The following is a 6,553-nucleotide window of genomic DNA, read 5'->3' as shown; positions in this document are numbered from 1 at the left end:
TTTTATACCGTCTAGGTACAAGCTAATTTATGAAGCTACGCCATTGGAGAATTTCAGTGGTGACAACTTGCCTCACTTTCAGCTGCCCTGTTACCTGTCCCCTCTCTTTCCTTGTCTAAGATTATACTCATTATACTAATCCATTTCAGTACCAATTAACAATGAATGCACTGAATGCACCTTGCATACACACATATTTTAATATAGTATTTTTGGTTGCCTAACCACAATGTGTATATAAATAATAAAAGTCCTTTATTTTCGGCTCGACCAAAGGTAGATGTTTACTTAACTGTTGTGTGCTTAAAAACATAAATAATATAAGAATCAATCATATCGTTAAACATTATGTTTTGATATAAAAGTTAATATGATTATTGTTCATATACAGTTCGGGTACGCCCTTGGGTACGCCCAGAGGGTACGCCCAGGGTACGCCTAATATATTTATAACCACAGAATACCTATTTATAACTGTCAACTTCAACTTATTTTGGAAAGTGCGTGATCTGTGATCTGTAGCCCTCAGCGTTTCATATGTTTATTTTTTATATACTTGTATTTATTTTGGATTTTAAAACTAACAAATCTTAATAAAACAATTTCTCCTTAAATTATTTGGAGAAATCTACTTGTTCGTTAAAATGGCAACCGACGAAAATTTTGAAACGGTATTTGCAAATCGGTCAAATTCCAACAAAATATTTACATATTTGTTTACAGTTTGAAGAAGACGATGCTGCTGATACATCGGTAGCATTAAGTACAGCAGGCAGAAAGAGGCTTTTTAGTAAAGAATTGAGGTGCATGATGTATGGCTTTGGAGATGATCAAAACCCTTACACAGAAAGCGTAGACATTATAGAAGATTTAGTTATTGAATTCATTACTGAAATGACATAGTATGTTGTTTAAATATTGTAACATAAAATTGTTAAGCTTTGTGTTAATAAATATTTTATTTAAATTTTAGAGCCATGGAAATAGGTCGAACTGGAAGAGTACAAGTGGAAGATATAGTATTTCTAGTACGCAAAGATCCAAGGAAGTATGCAAGAGTTAAAGATCTATTAACTATGAATGAAAGAGCTAGAAAGGCTTTTGATGAAATTAAGTTTGTAGGTAATGTCAAATGATCAGACTGCAAATTAATTAGAATTATATTTTGATTAATGTGCACGAGTAGCATTTATGTTTAATAATGTAGATTACTATAGATTTAGTTCCTTTTATATTTAGTATGTACAATTGATGCATGGTAGGTATTTAGGAATTTTTTATATTTATATTAGTATTCAACAGATTTTAAGATGTATTGTTTTATATAATAAAACTTAATTTTTATTTTATTTTGGCATGAGAATGCTTTTTTTGCTAGACTATAAATATTTATACCAATCTTCATAAAAGTTTTTTTTCAGGCAAGGAGGCATTAATTAATTAATGATATTTGGTGTATTAGATAACTACTTGTATAAATATATTTATAAATAAATGTGTATTATTTTGAATTACAATTAGTTCTCTGACTTAGAAACTATTTAAACAAATCTAAAAATAAAAAAAAAAAAAAAAAAAATCCTTAATATATTGAATTATTCACTGCATTCTTTGCAGATATTATTACATCATTTATACCAACACCATGATAAGAGGATCCACATAATGATAAAGGTAAACTATTGTTCTTAATGTAATTATCAATACTACTTAAGTTACTTTCATGTCCTACTACATATTGTGGAATGCAGTCTTTTAAAATTTGAACTTTATACCTTAATGGAGGAGTTTGTATTTTAATTAGTTTTAATATCTTTTAAAGTTACAAAATTAAGCAATTAGGATTGTCTTACCAAAAAGCTCCTTAAACCAGTAGCCCCCCATCATAACAGTCAAAACAGTATTATCATATGGATGCTGGCAAGAGTCATATATCACTCCTAATATAGATGGGGTTTCACTTGGTGGAACTAAAAATCCAAAACCAGGCTCTCCAAGCTGATTGCCCTGAAATTCTAGATTTACAACACCTACTGTAACAGTTTTGATTCTATTCAACATTGTTGCTAATTCAGGATGTTCATCTTTCAATAAAGATGCAAGATCTTTGGCCCCAATAGAACTTATAATATGCTCACAACAATAACTATTACCATTTGAAGTTTCTATTACAGCACTGTTATCTTTAAATTGAATTTATTTAAAATATATAAAAAAAAAAAAAAATTATTTGTTTAATATTTAGTTCCAAAGCTTTTGTAAGTGTCTCTATGCCATTATTGAAGGTGTAAACATTCCAGCGTTCAACCTTAGCTCTTGTTGCTAATGGTTTTCGAACTAAAGAATATCTCTTCCTAACAAAAATATTATTGAATATACCTTTACAGATACTACCATATTTCTGTTCATACTCAAACAAGTTTTTCATTAAAAATTTAACACTGATTTCTTTAGCATTTCCTGCACAAATACCCCTTATTAATGGACTAATTAAATAATCTGCAATTTCAAACTAAATCTTCTTTGGTAAATCATAACAGATTCATCATCATTTACAATTTTGACTTTAGCTGTAATATCTCCAAGGAGCCACAGAAACAATGGTTTGGAAAAAGGTTTCTGAGTTAACACGTAACTGAACGAAGTGTGTGTAATTCACTCATTTGGGCCACACCATTCGGTTTTGGCTGCGGATTACTACCAATATTGGTCGAATGTCTGAACTTAAATTTAACTCCTCAATAAGATCTAACGTATTTATACCATGGATTCCACTAGGTCGAATTGTTCTCGGACCCTGTTCAAAAATAACGCCGTTTTCATTTATCTCAGATTTTATCCATCCACCAAGCCTGTTGGCTGCTTCCAATAAAACTATTTTTGATGGTTTACTTTGGAGAGATAATAAGCAGCTGATAGTCCCGATAAACCGCCACCTAATATAACTTTTGTCATCTTTTAAAATGTCTGACAAGCATTAATATAATTAATAGCCAGCTAATAATACTAAATTAAATATCAACACGATTCGTCATTTCGGTCTCTGTTTCGGTACAGCATGGGTACAGCCTTAGGGTACAGCCTTTGAATAAGTGGTGGTACAGCAGACAGCTGATCAGAGCTGATCAGCTGATTGCACAGATGACAGATGACTGCTGATAATTTAAAGTCTGTATAGTTAGTTGCCTATGATACGTAGATGTTTATTTGTAAAAATATCAATCCCTGTTCAAAACTGTTTTACCAGCTATTCTCTAACAAATACCGTATGATCGAATAAAACAGCGTCAGCGATGGCTATGAAATGACGATCGATGACATTTTCCATATAATTTTAGGTAAAGGTGTGGATCCGGTGGCTGACCTTGAAGCCAATATTTGCTGCTTTTGATCATCGATTCTACGCAAGCGCACATCGTCGATGTTGCCACATTGCAGTTTATTTCGAATTATTTTTAGTCAAAAACAAAAAAAAAAAAAAAAAAAAAAATTAATAATAAGTTTCAAATTCTACAATTAATTTTATAATTTCAGATTTGCCTTGATATCAAAAATTAAGGTAAGAAGGATAATGGAGATTGTGAAGTTAAGGTATTATAATTGTAATCGGAGTTCTAAGTAATATAATAATGTAATAATAATATATTTATTTATATATTTACATTATAATTAAAAAATTATCATTTACGGATTTTTTCTAATTAGTTTAAAACTATTAGTTCTATTTTGTATCATCAATATGACACATTTATTGCAGCCATTGTAGGTATATATTTTATTGAAGAATGCTGATAGATTAAAATAAGTTTTATGCTTTAATCATTTTCTGTTCTGTTACTGTGTGTACTTAATATCCTGTATATTCTTTTCTTAATTACTGTAATTTCTCTCCTATATAATACCAATATCTTTGATAATATGGTTAAGATTCATTTCTGATCTTATTAGACTAACTTAAAACTTAAGTTAGTTTTTGTGATTTATATTAAGATATTTATAATTTTTTATGTCTTAATACCTCTACTACATATTATACTTTGTGGTGTGGAGAATAAATGATAAGATATCTTAATACCTGCAAATCCTTTCCATTAGGAAAATATTGTTTGAGATCATATTATATGCTAATAAGAAAATCACATAAATTAGGTGTAAGATAGAAAAATCTTGTTACAGAAAAAATTAATGCAATATAAGCAGATACAAAATAAGATACCTATTAATACTGCTCACTTTACAGTTATAATTACGGAGACCTTTTTAAGGCCTACGTAGTTTTAATGGAATGTTATAAAATCTATTATGTACATGATATGAAAGTTACAGCATTAAAAATTCAAAAAAAGAAGAAACTTGGACACATCCCTTAATTTTGCGAATTTTTAATAAAGCACTTTTTAAACGTAGTATAATAAATCTAGAGCAATTAGATTAGAGTTTTATTTCTATTTAATTTATTGACTATGAAAATACATAATAAGCATTCACGTATTGTGTGAATATTAAAAATAATACCAAAATAATATCGTATGATCGAAAAGAAATGGCGTCAGCGATGATTATGAAATACCGTTGTAATTTATACGAAAATGTCATCGATCCTCATTTCGCAGCCAACTGATGCCGTTTTTTTTCGATCATACGGCATACATTGACAAAAAACGCTGAAAAATTAATATTTGTTTTCTTCGAAAATAATTCCAAAATAACCTGCAATCTGGCAACATCGACGATGTGCGCATGCGTAGTATCTGTGACTATATGCAGCAGAAACTCGTTTCAAGGTCAGCCACCGGATCCACAATTTCATTACCCTTACATAATTTTATATATAAAATGACAGCGATCTTCATTCCATAGCCATCGCTGACGCTGTTTTTATTCGATCTGCTACGGTATTTATTATTACAAAACAAACAATTATTACGAAACTTTTAATCAATTTATGCCCAGAAAATGCTCATAAAATTCTATGTAAAAAAATCCAATTATAATATCATTTGGCTATTCAAAAAGCAGCATATAGGTATTGTATTTTTGTTTACTATCACTGTGTTTTATTTTGAGTTAATGCGGAAAACCGCATTAACTCCTACCTTATTACCTCCTATTTTGAGTTAATGCGGAAACCGCATTAAATTCAAAAGAATGGGATGCAAATGTTCAAAATCTTAGTTTATTATTTTAGGAGACAAATTTGTGTGGCACTATGTGCGCACATTTGACTAAAACGTAATTCGGCTTTCTTGTTCGTCTGTTGTCCGTTTGTCGGTCCTGTCTGTGTCCGTCCGCCTTCTGATGAAGATGTAAACGAAACGTCGTATCCAACTTTGCAAACTGGGACCTTGTGTACCGTTGCTCACATAGCCTGCCCACCAAATTTGTATGGTTGCGATTTTTAGACTCCATAGTTGCGATCGGACATCAACTTTGCCATTTACGTCAAAACTATATGTCACAGTGACACGTATCGTGCACGGTGGCCTTGGTCCAGTCTATGGAGTCTAAAAGAGTCCAATCTATGGAGTCTAAAAGAGTCCAATCTATGGAGGCCAGCAACCAAACCAATAACACATAGGCTTGTTTCTGGGTTTGAACTAATAGGGGAAGGCAGGGCAGAACGGGATACTTAACGTTTGATGGTTAACTGTCACCCCAATATTAACCAAAAAAAATATTTTTGCATCGTTGTATCTCTAAATATTGTAAATTAAGCCTCTCGCTTTTTTTAACAGTTAAACACATATTTTAAAGAAAATTATTATGAGAAACCAAAAAGGTGCATTTTGTCCCATTCCGCCCCAGGGGCGGGGCAGGATGAGGTTTTTATATATTTTACTTAGTTATTTAACTTTATTACAATATAAAAAAATAATATAACGTTAATGGTGAAAAATGGTAGTAATATTAAGTACACGCAATTTATTATAATTTTTTTATTAAAATAGGTAAAACCATTAGACAAAATCAGACAAAAATCCACTTAGGATTGGCACTGTTCACAACAAGCACAAATTCGTCGTCTTCGCTATCAACGCCGGCACAGGCAGACCAGTATTCACAACAGTAAAGACATTCTACGTCACTAGTTTCATCTGAAGATGAGTCAGAATCTACCTTTTTAATCGACACTTTCTTTGAAGGGTTTCGCTTCACTTTCTTAATGTTACTTGCTTTACTCTTATTCTCTTTGCCAATAATTTTTCTCTTAACGCCTTCTTTCTTTCTTAGAACGTTTCTGCAGCCAAGTTGCTGCCTCTAGTTCTTCCTTATACGGAGTTGAGGTCAATATTGCAGTTTTACCTCTCTTGCGATTAGTTTCTTAACGTTTTGCTGGATTTTGAATAGGTAAAGCAACCCGGCGTGACAAGTGTACAAGATTTTTTGTTGACACCGGAGGCAGCAAATTCGTTTGGCGCTTTCCATAAAGAGCAACCTGGTAGGGGATTTAAAATGTCACTTGCTGATACAGTTAGAGGAGATTTAGTTGATTTTTCTTAATATCAGGATATTTTTTGTAGAGCAATACGGTAACTGAACGAAGCACAATTGA

At 31.5% G+C, this 6,553-nt stretch overlaps 1 long non-coding RNA gene across 1 annotated transcript; it reads left to right on the top strand.

Moving 5' to 3' along the window:
• The first annotated feature begins 535 nt into the window (after nt 1-535).
• LOC115889006 lies at nt 536-842 on the top strand. Its single transcript, XR_004051355.1, has 2 exons — nt 536-671; nt 724-842. It is a non-coding gene; the product is annotated as an uncharacterized LOC115889006 (long non-coding RNA).
• Nucleotides 843-6,553: the final 5,711 nt, after the last annotated feature.

Source organism: Sitophilus oryzae, unplaced genomic scaffold (genome assembly GCF_002938485.1).
Source record: "Sitophilus oryzae breed Bouriz unplaced genomic scaffold, Soryzae_2.0 scaffold_1171_pilon_pilon, whole genome shotgun sequence".
Lineage (NCBI taxonomy): Eukaryota > Metazoa > Arthropoda > Insecta > Coleoptera > Curculionidae > Sitophilus > Sitophilus oryzae.
Note: the sequence above shows the minus strand (reverse complement) of the source record. Positions and strands in the feature narration are given on the sequence as shown.